The sequence below is a fragment of the Camelus bactrianus genome, chromosome 17 (assembly GCF_048773025.1).
Source record: "Camelus bactrianus isolate YW-2024 breed Bactrian camel chromosome 17, ASM4877302v1, whole genome shotgun sequence".
In the NCBI taxonomy this organism is placed as follows: Eukaryota; Metazoa; Chordata; class Mammalia; order Artiodactyla; family Camelidae; genus Camelus; species Camelus bactrianus.
In genome coordinates, this window is record NC_133555.1 from 27544293 (window position 1) to 27561256 (window position 16964).

A 16964-nucleotide genomic window follows, 5' to 3' on the forward strand; every position below is an offset into this window, starting at 1 on the left:
CTGCCGCTCGAAGTGGGCACTGCGTCCCGCGGACTCCAAAGTGTCTGCGGACCCCGCGCTCTGTGTTCACTGCCTTGTCGAAAGGAAGCTAGGCAGGAGATGTCGGCTACTTAAGGAGAAGGTCACACGGTCCCGGAGTGAGGGGACGTGCAGAGGTAGGGAACTGGACAGAATGGGCAGGGATGGCGGCGTAGGTCATGGGGGTCGGTGTGGAGGGGTGCTTCATCCATCTACAGCTTCAATAAAGTTCAGTAAGGGTTTCTACTGAGCTCCTGCTGTGTGCCAGGCACTGTTAGGCACTGGTGGGCACCGTGAGGCAAACGGGCGTTTTACTTTTCATATTAACGAAATTCATGAACTACAATATTATCATGCATAGCATTTATTGAGTGGCCACTCTATGCCAACCCTCTTAGTGGCTGTGAACCAATAGTAAGACAAACTTACAACTTAACCTTGAGGAGTTCATAGACCGATGGGAGAGAAAAGTATAAATAAACTGTCACAAACAACTTAATGGCAGTGACAGAAATGACCAGTAGTTGCTGTGTATAGTTTGCTGTAACAAATTACCAAAACTTTGTCTTAAAAAAAAAAACCTCATAATTGTTATCTTGCTTTTCTGTCGTTTAGAGTCCCTCACAGTCACCCTGAGCTAACTAAAATCAAAGTATTGGCAGGATGCATTCCTTTCTGGAGGCTCTAGGGAAGAATCCATTTCCTTGCCTTTTCCAACTTCTAGGAGTTTCCTCTGAATCCCTTGGCTGTGTCCTCTTCCTCCATCTTCAAAACCAGCAACCTCAGACCTAGTCTTTCTCATGCTGTCATCTCTCTGGTTCTCCATTGTCACATCTTCCCCTAATTATTTTAAGGACCCAGCAGGGAAGAGGGGCTGGGGAGGATGGATGTCAAGGGCTTCTAGCCCTTGTGGTTGTGACTTTTGGAAACAAGTCATTTGTATACAAGGTCAAGTGCTTTCTTTGGGCAGATTGCCTCCTCACTGGAAATGCTCAAAATAGCCTTGGGGGAGAGAAGGTATTGCCTGGCCCTGGCTCTTTGTTGGGATGAATGATCATTTGAAGGCTCATTCCCCTTCTTGGTGATTAAGTAAAGAGATTTGCGGGAGGTCAGCTGGTAAGGACTTAGACTAGTCAAAGCTAGACCTGAAGGTAGGTTTAACTCCAAAGTCTGTACCACACCTAAAAGCCTGCATGCTGGTCCCAGCCTGGGCCTTGCCTCTGTCCACACAGTCTGAGCAGCAGATTCAGTACAGGCAGTGTTGGTAACCTTGCCTCCCCCATGCCCAGGGCTTCTGATTCCTCATGCTTTCCTCCACCCAAAAGCATCCATCAAAACTTATCGGCCAGTGTCTCACTCCCAAAGGGACCTCTTCCCTGCTCGGTGAGACTGGAGCTAATGTGATCAACTCAGCTAACTTAGAAGCTGCTAATGTGCTGAGATTCCCCTTTCTTATGAGATGTTTCTGTTTTCATCAGGATTTCACACAAATAACTAAATAAGTTCTGCATGTAAATATCCAGTCCACGTCACTCGGAGCTGAGACATCACTGTTTTAGGATGAGTCTGGTCATTCTCTCCATCTAATTAGAAGACACCCAGGCGTTCTCTAAGGAGCAGTTTATGGGAAGACTCAACAACTTCGGTGGAGGAGAGTGGCCAGTGGCTTTGGTGACAAGGAGAGGAAGCAGACAAGGTTTTTCAAATGGCTCTTAATCAATCTTTGATTTCTAAAAAATTGAGGGCTGGACATCTCAAGGGAGGCATTTCTGCAGGGAGCATTTTAGCTAACATATGCCAGAGTTTTGCCTTACAAGAACTTCACTTACCAAATATCCAATCTGCTTTCTAAATTTTTTCCTGGACTTCTCTGATCCCTCAGTAGAACCAACCAGAATGGAAGAGTGTAAAGTAGTGAAAAGCTCAAGCTTTTGGTGTGAATTCTGGCCATCTTTGCTTTGTGACCTTGAGCAAATTACCTCATTAAGCCTATTTTCTCATCCAGGTAATGGAGATAACACACAAACTCCTGGGGTTATTAGACGATGCAAGCATAACTCTCAGCATAGCGGCTGGTACACCATCAGCACTCAATAAATGTAGCTGAAAACTGGGCAAAATCAATAGACTTCACAGCTAGCTCCTGAAAAATCCAGAATTAGCTTCCTCAGACTCCAGTCTATCTCTGTAAGAAGCCAAGGCTCCTCTCCATGTCTGTTACCCACAGATGCAGACACCAATCTGTTCTATCCCTGAGAGATCCCAGTCAGAATGAACTGACCAAGGAAACATCAGCAGAGCAGTGACCCCTACATGTCAGGATGGACCAGACTAGACAGTAACAGACGTGCAGACATCCACAAAGAAGAGCCTACCTGAACTTGAAGATAAACATCGGGTGGAAGTCTGACCTCTGATGCATCCTGAGCCTGCTTCTCAAAGTTTTGCCACTTGCTGAGTCAGCCCATGTGAGGAGGATTGGAAGGGGTTCTCCTATCCAGGGAAGTGTGCAGAAGGTCCTCCGATCCCAGCTATAGGCTTGTGCTCAGGCAGTTTTGCTGTCCAGAGCACTCTCATCTCTCCCCTCGGACTTGGAAGTAGCACGCCCGTCCTGCAGTGCCATCACTCTCACAGCTTGTGTCAGCTCAGGGCTTGTTTTATGCTCAAGATTAACTTGCTGTTATCTGTGGTCACTTGCTGAAGGATGGCCACTGTCATCTCTGTCCCCTTGCAGGATACATAGGGTTTAAGACCTAACAGAGCTTGCACTGTCCAATATAAATATGATGAGAACCACAGTGTAACTTTAAATGTTCTAATGACACTTAGTAACTATTAAGTGTCATTTAAAAAGTAAACGGAAACACGTGAAATTAATTATAATAATATATTTTAAACCATGGTAGGGTGACCAACTGTTCTGCTTTGCAGGCCTTTCCTGATTTGCAGGCCTTTCGGTGTTAAAAACAGGAAAGTCTCTGGCAAACCAGAACAACTGGATCACTCACCCCAGTATATCCAAAAAGTTATCATTTCAATATACATTCAGTACTTTCAAATGCTTTTTTATTTTTCCCTTTTTTGGGTACTGTCTTCAAAATCTGACGTGTGTTCTGTACTTAGAGCGTATCTCAATTGACTCGGTACATTGTCTGGGCTCAGTAGCTGTCTTTAGCTGCTGGTGGCTGTCACACTGGACGGTGCAGGTGTAGAGATATGCTTGATATTGAAATAAACCAGTTAATGAGTTGGAGACCTGTAATGCTCTCACGAGGGTCCTGACCTTGGGAACCCCTCCCCTAATATATGAAACCTGTCTCCACACTTCAGGCACCCCAGCCCTGTGAGAGGGGTTCCAAGTGAACCTGCCTTCTGTGATTTCTCGGCATCCTGGGGTCCACAGCAATGGTAGCATGTTAGGATGTGCATAATAGTAAAAGCAGCAGAAATAATAATAGTAATAATAATAACAATAGAGCCTTCTACTTCTTGAGTACTGGCATTCTCATTTAGTCATCACAACAGCTCCAGGAGGTGTTGTTACTGTCCCCATTTTACAGGTTAGGAAACTGAGGCTGAGAGGAGTAGTCTTATACTTAAAGTCATGGAGTGACAGAGATTGGAAACTAAGGAAGGGCTGAGAAGGACAATAGTCATGATTAAGAGAAGGGACCTGGGGCTGCCCCTGACTTTGTTTCCTTACATGTAACCTACACTAACAATTCATCTCCTAAATGAGAAACTATGTGTGTAGCACTTAGCACTTACGTGTCTGCTGAGAGAGCTGATACTATTATTGTCATGTTATGACGTGAGTGGACATCCAAGAGCAAAAATTGAAAGTTCCAGGTTGAGAAGCCTGCTTTCCAAAGGGAACAGGGATGAAGAACCAGGACTCACGAAATGAATTTACGTCCTCCCCAGATGCATCTTTTCCGCAGGGCAGGGTCCTTCTCAGCTGTAACTTTACACCCATGTCCACACCCTGCCAGAAAGAAAGAGAAGCAAAATATAAACGAGAATATTTGCTCTGTCTCCACCCTATAGAGGAAGAGGAGCCAGCTCTCAGCGGCTCCCTGGAGAAGTGCGAGGGTTCACCCTCCACTGACAACCCTGGCTGCAGGTCCTGGGACCATGTGGGTGGGGCTCTGGGAGGAGGGGTGCCGGGAGAGCTGGTTTTCCTGAAAAGAGGTGGCAAAAGGCACCTCCCAGCCCTACCCTGAGATAAGGTGGGAGCCACTGGTAGACAGGCTGCTGGGAGAAGGCACAGACCTTCACCCCGACTCTCCCACTCACTTACCAGCTAAGGTGGAGCTCAGAATGGGCAGAGCAGTGCTCATGAGAGCCCTTCTTTACTGGATTCACACAATGGGCTCTGTGATTGTGATTTTATCTATATTCTCTCCTTTGATCCTACAGCTGTAGTAATTGGCCACTTCCTAGTGCCAAATACTGAGCTGAGTTTTATGTCCATGAGTTATCTTTTCTAATCTTCTCAAGAACACTGAGAGCTGGGTATTATTATCATCCCCAATATGACAAGTAGGGAAACTGAGGTTGCAAAAAAACAATCAAGTCACTTGCTCAGGGTCCCCTGGGTATTAGGTGTCACAGTCTAGATTCAAACTCTGTGCTCACCAACTCCAGAGGCCAGCTCTGGCTCTAAGCTTGTCAGGTCTTCAAAGCCCAGAGCCCTGACTGCCAGAAGCACAGTCTGCCCAGCGATGGCAAAGGAATGAAGGCAGTGGCCACCATCCACTTCACATCTGTGTGTTGCTCACTCAGCAAGGGCGGGGGACAGGGCCTGCTGAGGGCCTTGACTTCTCCCTCCGGGCTTTCCCAGCCCAAGGTGGAACTCACCACCCCATACCCCACCCCAGTCTTGCTGGAATCACCAAAAAAAAAAAAAAAAAAAAAAATAGTTTGCAAATGACTGGGCCTTCTTCCTCCACCCAGTCTGGCTTTGGCTTCTTTGGAAGATTTATGTGTGGGTCTGGTTTGTTTTTTCAAAGTGCAGACAAATGCCACAGAATACTTTTCAGCTAAAGAAAACCGTGTCTAGCCACTGCTCACCTGGCAAACCCAGTCTGCTCTCCAGCTGGAACAGAACTGCCCCTTTGTGGACAGCTGTCCAGCTGACAGAGCCCTTTTCCATCCTTATCTCATCTGCTCCCTCGTCCCCCAGGGCTCTGCTAGTCAGGATTATTAGTATTGCTCTCAGAGCAAAGGACAGGGACTGCTTATCTTTATCCTTAGGGTCTAAGAGAGTGGAGGCATTTGTGACCACTCACTGAATTGCCAGGGAGGAGGGACTCACCAGGAGCTCAGAAAGGTTGTGACTAGCTCAAGATCACAGTTAGTGTCAGGGTCAAAGCTCAACCTTCTGTCTTCTGACATTAAAGCCTGTTTCTCTAGTGCTCCTTTTGGATACTTAGGCTGTTCATTGCAGGACTGTTTCTAACAGCTGAGTGTCCCTTGATGGTGGGTCCCTCACATGCACTAACTACAGTCTTGCCCCGTCACAGTATGGTCCCACCAGCAACTTGGGCAGCACCTGGGAGTGTGCAGAATCTCAGGTGCCACCCTGGACCTACTGAGTCAGAAACTGCAGTTTAACAAGATCCCCAAGGTGATTAATGTGCTCTTTATAGTTGATGGAAGTACTATAATACAGTGCATGCATCTGGTGGCCTACCTGGGCACTTTTTACAAAAGAATGCAATGGGTCTACCTAGGCTAATGTGAAAAGATGTCAGAATTTATTGTTATGTGGACAAAAAGAAAAGCAAGTTACAGATCAACATGAATATGTATGATCTAATTTGTGTACACACTTTAAAAATAAAAATAACACTAAAATATATTAATATAAGCACAGAGTTGATCAGCCAGGCAGGGTGCCGGTCTAGAAGCGGAATCTGCACAGCACTGGGCTAGATCCAAACAGTGTCAGTCAACTCAGGTTTCCACACGGGACAGACCTCTAACCAGTGCTCAGAAAGAAATAGCCTCCTCTAGGAAAACTGGAACAGTCTCTTCCCCAGCCTGTGCCACCAAGCCAGAGTCCAGCTAGGTGACAGTTCTCTCAGGTCCTTGCTCTGTCAGCTTACTCCTTGGTCAGAGCTGCATGCTGCCCCAAGGCCCGGCGATTTTTCAGTGCATCATCTGAGTCATATGTGCTTTGATGCCGTCCCTAAGAAGTGACTGCTTGGACAACTGCAATTCCAGGACAATTCCGAGTAAGTTAAAAGATCACATTTTATTCTGTGCATGTAATAAAGTCTTTATTTTAAAAAGAAAGAGAAATGATGTGTTTTATTCACAGATAACCAGTTTCCCTACATCCTGCCCAAGTAAATTTGGACCAACTTTGTTTTATAAGTTGAGAGGATGCCAAATTATTAGCCTGCCCAGGGCACCTCTGTGTCTCAATCTGGTTCTCTATGTAAGAAAAACAAAGAAAACTTGGAAGGATTTATAGGAAACAGTTAAGAAGGCCAGTCACTAGGAGGTGGAATTATAAGAAGTTTTACTTTCTACCTTAAGGACTTTCTTACTACCATAAATGTTTCTTTAATATTTTTAAACATTCACTGTTGGTGGGAATATAAAATGGTAAACCCATTTTGGAAAATGGTTTCTTAAAAAGTTAAACATATATATAAAAAATTGTATCAAAAGTTAAACTGACTTTTAGTACAATAAATAAAAGTCAATTTCTACAACTTAAAAAAAAAAGTTAAACATATGATCCAGCCATTTCACTCCTAGGTAATTACCCAAGGGAAATAAAAGCATGTGTCTATAAAAAGACTTGTACTTGGATGTTTGTACCAGCTTTACTTGTAATTGCCAAAAACTGGAAACAACCCAAACGTCCATTAACAGGTGAATGGGAACACAGTGTAGTGCATCCATACAATGGACTAGTTAGTATTCAGCACTGCAAAGTAAGGAGCTACCGATACACAGGACAACGTAGGTGAATCTCAAAATAATTATGTGAAAGGAAATAGACAAAAAAAGAATACAAACTGTATGATTTCATTTATGTAAAACTCTAGAAAATGCAAGCTAATGATAGTGACAGAAAGCAGATCAGTGTTTGCCTGGGGATGTAGGGGTAAGTGGGGAGGGGTGGGAGGGAGAGATTACAGAGGAGTATGAGGAGGCTTTTCAGAGTGATGGTTATGTTCCCCATTTTGATTGTAGTAATGGTTTCATGAATATGTGTGTGTGGGGGGTGTAAAAATACCAAATTATACACTTCAAATATGTGCAGTTCACTGTAAGTACATCATACAGGAGAAAGGAAATGGAAGGGAAAGGAAGGGAAAAGAAAGGAAAAGAGAAGAAGGAAGGAAGGAGGAAAGAAGAAAGGAAAGAAAAGACAACAAATCTGTTTCGCATTTACAGGAAGAAACACCAATAAGGATGAGTCCGAAGGCACACCCACATTAAAAAGTGTGCTCTTGCACTCCTAAGTCTCCTAGTCTCAACCCATCGTTGCCGAGAATGCACCAAATGTGCTTCTTTTATTCAGCTCATTTAAGACTGTCTGTTCCTTTCTGTTCCCCCCAAGTCCCCCACCAAGGGCAGGCTAAGTGGAATCCTGCTGAAATGGAGTCAGATAAGGTTTCCTCTCTCCAGGATGGCCCCCAACTTCTCCCCACGGAGTTTACGGGCTGCAAGGAATGTGATGACATGTTTACTTTGGAGCAGACTTTGGCCAGTAAATACACTCTCAGCTCAGACTAGACTCAGCCCTGATAGAAGATAGGCCCTTCTGAAAAAGCTGGAGGTCAGTCCTCCCTCCAGAGTCTCCTTGTAGATCTTTAATAGTGAAGGGATGGGAGGGGTTCGCGGTAACCATAGAATTTTCCTTGGTATCGCTGGAGCATAACTGGGAAAGCTGTTGGCTACTAAAGCTCATTGAGAAGTAACAAGAGAAGAGTCAGAACATGGTTGGCCAAGCTTAGCGAGGTCTCTGAGGGTCCCCTATTCTCCAAGTATGAGAGGTGTGTACCTCTGTTGGCCTAGATGGGTGACCAGCCATGTGATCCACGTTGGCTAGCACCAGAGGGAGTTCACTGGACCGGATGGCTTTCTAGAATGGAAAACTCCAGCGACAACAATGATAATCATGACAACAACTACTGGTGTGCTGAGCACACATCTGTGGCCACATGTAATTCTCACACGACTCCATGAGGTAGGAACTGAGGCCCAGGGATGTTAACCAAGCATCGTGTTAATAGGTCTGACTCCACAGCCCAGGCTCGGACCCTCAGCACCACACTACCTCCTGGCAAACCATGAGAAGTCCAGGTATGGCCTAGATTCTGGACTCAGATCCAGGTTCAAATCCCCGCTCTAGCTCTGATGAGTTCTGTAGGAATAACAGTGACACCCACCTCACACTTGTGAAATCACGTAGGTGATGAGGGCTGAGCACAGAGCAGGTGAGTGGGAAGTGGCAGCTGTCATCATCGTCAGTGTCCAGAAGAGCTCCAGCCAAAGCTGCTTCTAATTCGATCCTGAGTCATAGCTCCAGGCATTCACGTGGTTCACTCCCTCGCTTCCTCAAATCTATACTGAAGAGCCCTGTTGTCTGGGAGGCGCACACTGACCCTTTATATACACTGAAACTCACCCCTCTCTTCGCAACTCCCCATCCTCCTTTCCTGCCTTCTTTTTCCCCTTGACACGGATCACCTTCTAGTGGAGAATGTATCATTTAAATACACCATATAACTTACTGATGTTGTTTATACTGTCTTCCCAAATAATTCACGGCGTACAGCAGGTGCTCAGTCAATATTTGGTGTTTGAATGAATGAATGAATGAACTCTTGCTTGAGGTTTTAAGTTGAACTTCAGGTTCTGCTTCTCTTTAGTCTTGTAACATTAATTAAGCTCGTCAGCTTCCAGGAGGCTCAAGTTCCTCAGTGGTTGAAAAAGAGCAATAATAACTGTGCTCCTCAGGGCACTGGCAGAGCCTAAGGGAAGAGTAAGGCCATCCATGAGCAAGCGTCACCTCCCAATATTCCAGGAACTGTAACTCAGTGTCTGCTCCATGCCAGCAGGATGCCAGGCACTGGGGGTGCAGACACATGAGACAGCCCCTGCCCTCCAAGAACATGGGACCTTGCTGGGCAGACAGACATGTAACACATACTTACCACCTAATGGGGCCACAGCTTGGATCTATAGCAACCACTTAGTATTAACTGTCTCATGTAACATCACCTATTAGGTCCCACCACTAGCGCCATTTTATAGACAAGGAAACTGCAGCAAGAAGCTTTGGAACTCCTACTGTATAGCACAGGGAACTATATACAATGGCTTGTAGTAACGTATAAATGAAAAAGAATATATATATATATATTGTTTTATATACACATACACACACACATGTATATCTGAATCACTATGCTGTACACCAGAAACTAACACAACATTGTAAATCAACTATACTTCAATTGAGAAAAAATAATTAAATTAAAAAAAAAGTTACAGAACAAGGACTTACCCACACATAGGTCTACACCCAAGAGAAATGAAAACACATATGCACACAGAAACTTGTACACAAATGTTTATGCAACATTATTCACACTAGCCAAAGGCAGAAATAACTCAAATGTCCATCAGTGGATGAATGGATAAACAAAATGTAGTACAGCCAAACAATGGACTATTACTGGGCCATAAAAAGGGACAAAATACTGATAAAATCTACAACGTGGATGAATCTTGAAAACATGCTAAGTGAGAGGAGCCAGAAGTTCCATGCTGTGTGCTTTATTTTAGGTGATATAACCATAACAGGCAAATTCATCACAATGGAAAGCAGATTAGAGGTTACCAGGAAAGGGGTGGGGAGGCTGGAGACAGACTACTTAATGGGTAGCAGGTGTTTTGTGATGTGATGAAAATTTTTGAAACTTTTTTTATAGTTTCCAGTTTTCTTCTAAAAGTCTTGTTACTTAATTTCCTGAATGCATTAATCACAGGTATTAGAGTCCCCCCTCAAGCCTGGGGTTTTATCAAGGAACCACCACCACGGTGGGTCCTGCATTCCAATTTTTGTTCTACAGACCTTGAGATACCAAAGCTCGGCCAGCTCCCCGGCCTCTCAGCTGCCCCAGCCAGGACACTCCTTAAAGGCAAAAGCCACTCCCAACAGGCTCATCTTTCTCAGTCATTTCTCAGTGCTGTTGGTGCTGTTGATGAGGGGGTTGACCTGATACCAGCTCACCTGCCATGGTGAGAATTAGGAAGCACCAGCCCTTCCCCTACCCTACCTTCTTGCTGCTGCTCTTCTGCCAGTGTGGTAGACTTTGAAAGCAAAAAGCAAAAAAGGTTAGATGAAAATGCAGTTTTCACAGTTGTGTTATTCACTTACTTGGGAGACATTTTCCTGTACTTCATTCCAAGAAACACCACTCAATATAATTCCTGAAGGAAATGAATGAGAAAAGCTATTTATTGAGCACTTTAAAAGGACTTACTGTTTAAAGCATTTACATGTATTAATTCACTTAGTCCTTGTAAAAAGGCTGAGAGCAGGTTTTGTCAGCTCCACAGCAATGGCTGAAGAAACCAAGGCTCAGAGGGGTGAAGACATTGGCCCCAGGACACACAGCTTGTACAGCGTGGAGCAGAGACAGACTCAGGTCTGGGTCATTCTTTTTTATGACCTAAGAACAAGGAATGAGTAATTTTAAGTAATCAGCATGTCCAGACTTGAGAGGGCAAGAAAGCCAGAAAAAATTTGTGGATACCAGATAGAAAATGGCTAAGGAGTAGAAAACAATGTCTGGGGGCAAGAAAAGAGTTCTGAGTTCTGTTTGGTGGGCCCCAGCTTTGAGGACAGGTAACTTTACCTCTCTGCCTCAGTGTCTTCATCTGTAAAATCGGACTGATAAAGGCCTTTATCTTACCCCCTGGGCCATTCCTGGGACTTCAGCACTCAGCTTCCTTTCCTATTTCCCAGTTGCAAGAAGAACTTGAGATCTTCCCTGTTGGAGGTTTGTTTCAGGGAGAGGAAAACAAGGATTCAGCCGGACACATACCTGCCCTGAGTGGAGCCTCATCCTTCTTTAGAAGGAAACTAGACTTGGATGCCAGGCCCTGTATTGAGGAGAACAGGGAGGGTCCTTTCCCAGGCCAAATGCAGAATCCCTGCCAGTCGTTATAATCCTACAGGGAAGCAAGGCCCCTACCATGCAATGACCCCAAACTTACAGGGTTCATTCAGTCACTTCATGCACATTTGCTGAGCACACACCTGTCGACCCGGACTCTCCTGGTTGCCAGTGACCAAACCTAGCTGAAACTCTGGAAGCAAAAAGGGAAATTATTGTCCCCATAACCAGATAGTCCGAGAGGGTGCTTCAGGCACATCTGGATCCAGGGCCCTCAGTGACAACTTCAGGATCTGCTTCACTCCCTCCGGCACTCTGCCTTCCTGGGTGAGGGCCTCCCACATGGTGATGGAGTTGCCCTTCAGCTGCTCCAGGCTGACCTCCTCGCAGCCCAACCAGGAGAGAGCACCTCCTTCCCAGAACTTGCAGAACAAGTCCAGGGCTGATGCTGGTTGGCTCTGGTGACCCTGACCCCCTCTCACAGTCAGGGATGTGGGCCTCCCCTTGGGCAGCCCTGGACAGTACACTCAGCCCACTGTTGATACGGGGAGACAGGCTTCCTGAGCCTTCCTCTGTGCCAGACACTGTTCCAAGTACTGTAGGTGTATTTAAACCTCACAAAATCCTATGAGGTGAGTACCATCAGGCAGGTGAGGAAACTGGGGCACAGAGAGGTCAAGTTACTTGCCCCAAATCACACAGGGGGTAGACAGCAAGGCCGAGCCTCGCACACAAGCACTCAGGAAGCCCGCCTCCTAACCGTTGCACCACAGGACTTCTATCATTTCTCCCTCAAACTCTGGCCAGACTGAATCCTTTCAGTTTCTCAAACGACTGAGCTTTCTCTCACCTCCTGGCCTTGGCACTCACTGCTCCTCTGTCCAGCGCCCTCCCTCTCCCTTTCCTCCCAGCCTAGGCTGAAGGAAGTCTTCCCTGACTCTTCAAACCAGGCGCCCCTTCTCTATGCCCCTGTGATGGATTGTAATTGCCCGCTGCTTGGTGACGTGCCTGCCAAGTGTCAGCCGTTGTCAGGAACATGCTGTAGCTGAGGAGGTGGTAGAGTACTGGCTGGTTTAGTATTTGCATTAGTTTCCGGTGGCTGCTGTAACAAATCACCACAAATGTAGTGCCTTAAATCACCACAAATGTATTCTATTTCAGCTCTGGAGGCCAGAAGTCCAAATTCAGTTTCCCTGGGCTAAGGTCAAGGTGTTGGCAGTGCTGGTTCCACTAGGAGGCTCCCGGGGAGAATCTGTTCCCTCACCTTTCCAGCTTCCAGAGGCCACCTGCATCTCTTGGCCCTTGACCCTGTCTATCTTGAAAGCAAGTGTGTAGCATCTTCAAATTTCTCTTTGTTCCTCTGCTTCATCATCACATCATCTTCTGCCTGAAAGAGACAGGAGGAGGACACCCTCTTATGAGGACTGTTGTGACGACGTCGAGCCCAGTTGGATACTCCACAATCATCCCCCCACCTCAAGATCCTTCACTTAATCGCATCTGCAAAGTCTTTTGCCGTAGAAGGTAGCAATCACGTGTCTTGGAGGGGAACATCTTGAGGGGCTGTGGTTTGCCTAGCACAGGGGTGAATTGTGAGGGCTCCCAGCCTGGAGGCCTGCTCCTGAACACAAGTAGTTCAACCTCTTACTTGCTGTGTGACCAAGTGATTTAAGCTCCCTGTGCCTCCCAGGGCAGAGGGCAGGAGAGTGAGCAATGTCAGCTGGCTAGAGGACCAGGTCATGGGAGGAGTCATCTCAAGCCCCAGCTCTGAGTCAGTCTTTGCATCTGTGAAATGGAGATGATAACGGTCATAGGATTAAATGAATCAAGACACGTGAAGTGTTGAGTATGATGCTCGGCAACAAGTGCTCGATAAATGCTGGCAATTAGATGTTGTCTTAGTCTGAGTTTCCTCACAAGCAGACCCTAAGTCCAGGATTCAAATGCAAGACATTTATTTGGAAAGCGATCCCAGGAAGCACTGGCTGGGGAGGTAGGAGGTGAGACAGGCAAGAACTGAAGCCCCTAAAGGGTGCTCCTGGGGCATGAATGGGGAGGAACTGGGGCATTTACCGCCAGTCACTGGTTGAGGGCTCCTGGGAGAGGAAGGCCTGTTCACTGGAGGCCCTTCTGGCCTACGTGCACAGGCAGTGTAGACATGCAATGACTAAACATTTAGTTCATGAAACACCCTCAGCCAGTGAGCAGGTGACCAGAGTCTTTGGGCAGAAGGACTGGGCTGCTGGCAGCTGGAAGTAAATGGCACAGGATGAAGGGGTCTGGGTGTGCACTGAGTTTGTGCTGCCATCATCAGAGACCATCGCTCCCTAGAACCTTGACCCTTGGGATGACACACACAGTGGCATCCCCCAAAGAGTGTGCTCCCCCCGTCTTGGAAATGGGCAGGGCTAGGACTAAGGCCTGAGCCTTCTGGGCCCCTCAAAGCAAGTGGGAGAGGCTCTTACCAATGTCATTTACTTTCTCCAAAATGTGGGGGTGGTCCAGGACAGGCTGAAATGGAACTGTCAGCAGACCCCACAGGTCTTGATGGCAGGTGCCTGAAAGGCCAGCTCTGCTGCCCAGGGTCCCAGAGGCCAATAGAAAGGTGGTGTCTGTGAACAGGTTCCTAGTAGGGGCCAAGCAGGAATGCCAGTCCTGTCCCTCCTTTGTCCATGGAAACAGAGGAGTATGAAGGGTCTGGGGTGGGGGTAGGGGGTCAGTCCACAGGGAGGAAGATGACCCTTCAAAGAACACAAGCCACAAGGCCATGTGGTTTTGGGTGGAGGGCAGGGCTGATGCGGCTTTCTGAGATATTTCAGGCATGAATAATGCTCAGACTGTGGGGGCGGACACGGGAAGGAAAGTGGAGAGAAGTCCCAGGAGATGGGGAAAGACCAGCTCCTCCACTGTCACTGCAACTTGAGCCTCCAAGGCATCTCCCGGCAGCGGCGAGGGACCAAGGTTGTTTCCAATTTCAGGGCCCCGGCAGGTACCTTGCGGCAGGAGCTGAGGCCTAAGGAACAAGGTTTGTTTGGACATCAGGCCAGAGCTCTGGAACCCTGCACCCCTAATGTCTTCCCAGTCCTCTCTCTGCTCTAAATGCTGGAGAAGTCCAGCTGGCACAGTGTGGCCTGGGATTCAGGACAGACGTTGACCTCATTTGCAGTTCCCAAGAGAGGCCTTTTTGGGGTACTACTCCACGTGGGGTCCCCCTGGCTCCATGATCTATAGATAAGAACTTATCCATCATCTGAGAGGCAGAAGAGGAGAATTCAGCATTACCTGTTCATCTTCCTGATCCAGGAGAGCCTGCTGTCAAGGACCAGACAGCCTGGGTTTCAATCCCAGCTCTGCCATTCACCAGCTGTGTGACTTTGGGCAAGTTACCTAACTTCTCTGAGCCTCTGCTACCTTCCCCTCAGTGCACAGGTTGGTTATAATCGTACCCACCTGGTAGATGTGTGATGACTAAACAAGTTAGTCCATGTAAAACACTCAGCACAGTGCCTAGCACACAGGAAACCATCGACTTCTCTAGCTCATGTGTATTCTCTCATTATTTCTGATAGGAACCCAAGCCGTGCTCACTCAGTGCCCTACGTGCCCCACTCATAGCAAATCATCTTGTTGTGGTGCATTATAGCTTCCTATTAACTTTCCAGATCCTTCCCTAGAATTTCCCTGAGCCAGAAATTCTGTGTTGTTTGCTGTTTTTCCCAACACAGGACACGGATGCTCCAAAAATGTTGATTTTGAAAATATCCCTGTTTTACAGACCAGGAAGCTATGGGTGGAGGGTTTTGGGGACATACTCATAGTTCCCTAGTAATGGAGGTATCAGTATCTGGGATCCAGCCCATGCCATTCTCTTCCATCTGCAATTTTTGAGCATATTTTGTATGTTAGGACTTGGGCTGGGCACCAGGGAGAGACATGGAAGAGCAGGTAAACCTCAGCCCTGTCCTTTAGCATCCTCATCTTTAAAGGGAGACCAGACATTTTTCCAAAAGAGACACACAAATGGCCAACAGGTACATGAAAAGATGCTCAACATCCCTGAGCATCAGGGAAATGCAATTCAAAACCACAATGAGATAATACCTCACACCTGTTAGAATGGCTATCGTCAAAAAGACGAGAGATAGCAAATGTTGGCAAAGATGTGGAGAAAAGGGCAGCTCTTGTGCACTGTTGATGGCAATGTAAATTGGTGGAGACTTTGTGGAAAACAGTATGGAGCTTCCTTAAAAAATTAAAAATCGGGGATAGGATGTAGCTCAGAAGCAGAGCATATTCTTAGCAAGCATGAAGTCCTGGGTTCAATCCCAAGTACCTCCATTAAAAATAAACAAATAAACCTAATTACCACCCCCTGAAAAAATTAACAAAAAGATTAATTTTAAAAATTAAAAATAAAACTACCACATGACTTAGCAATCCCACTTCTGGGTATATATCAATGGATGGCTCGGAAAAAAATATCATTCAGTCATAAAAAAGAAGGAAATCCTGCCATTTGCAACAAACATGGCTGGACCTTAAAAGCATTATACTAAGTGAAATAAGTCAGACAGAGAAAGACAAATACTGTATCTTCTCACTTATATGTGGAATGTAAAAAAAAGCTGAACTCACAGAAACAGAAAGTAGACTGGTGGGCGCTGGGGCTGGGGAGTGAAGGAAATGGGGAGATGCTGGTCAACAGGTACACATTTCCAGCCACGTGATGAATAAATGATATTCATCATTTGACATGATGACATGATACATTCTAGGGACCTAATGTGCAGCATGGTGGGTATAATTAACAACACTGTATTAGACACTTGAAAGTTCAGAGAAGAGATCTTAAATGTTATCACCACCAGAAAATGGTAATTATGTGAGAGGATGGAGGTGTTAACTAACCTAATTGTAGTAATCATTTCACAATAAATATGTGTATCAAATCATCACATTGTACACCTTAAACCGACATGTTGTATGTCAATAATATCTCCATAAAGCTGGAAAAAATGGAGCTCATACTATCTCCCTTGCAAGGCTCCTGTGGAGTGAAATGGCTTTGGACTGCCAAGAGCCTGGTGCAGGGCCCACACCTGGGCAAGCGCTTGGTAACTGGCTGCTGGTACTGATCTGTGGGCCTTTTCTTGTCTCCTTCATCTGGAATGTCCCCTTTCTCCCTTCAGCCCCCCAACTCCCACTGAGTGGGGTTGTCATCCCCCCCATGAAGCAGCCCTGCTCCCCAGCGGGGCCTAGTTCCCTCTTCTGTACTCTTGAAAAGCCCAAGATTTGGATGCACTCCCCACGCTGGTTTAGTTCTGTTCCAGACTGTACACCCCACGAGGAGGGGCTTGAGTCCATCTCAGCCACAGCTATCACTGTACCTGGCACAGGATCAGCCACACAACAAACACTGAGTGTAACAAGTGAGTGGAGAAGTGAATAGATAAGTGGATGGATGGGTGGGTGGATGGATGGTTGGTTGGATAAAGGGATGAATGGGTGAATAAATGAAAGAATGCATGAAGAGGTGCCAGGCTGAAAGGCAGCACTTCATCCTGCAGGCTAGGGGTAGTGCTGGGGTGTGGGGCATCCACAAATGTGTGGCCTCGAGCCTGAACAGTTCAGGCCTGAGGAATCTATATCCTGTCCCTGCCCTGGGTGGGGTATTTGCTCTACTCTTATTTCCACAATGCAATTAACTGCAAACACCCTCCAATCCAGGGAGACAGATTCTAGAAAGTCAAACAGCCTTTCCCCCCCTGACTAGGGAAAGAGTGGCAGGGTCTT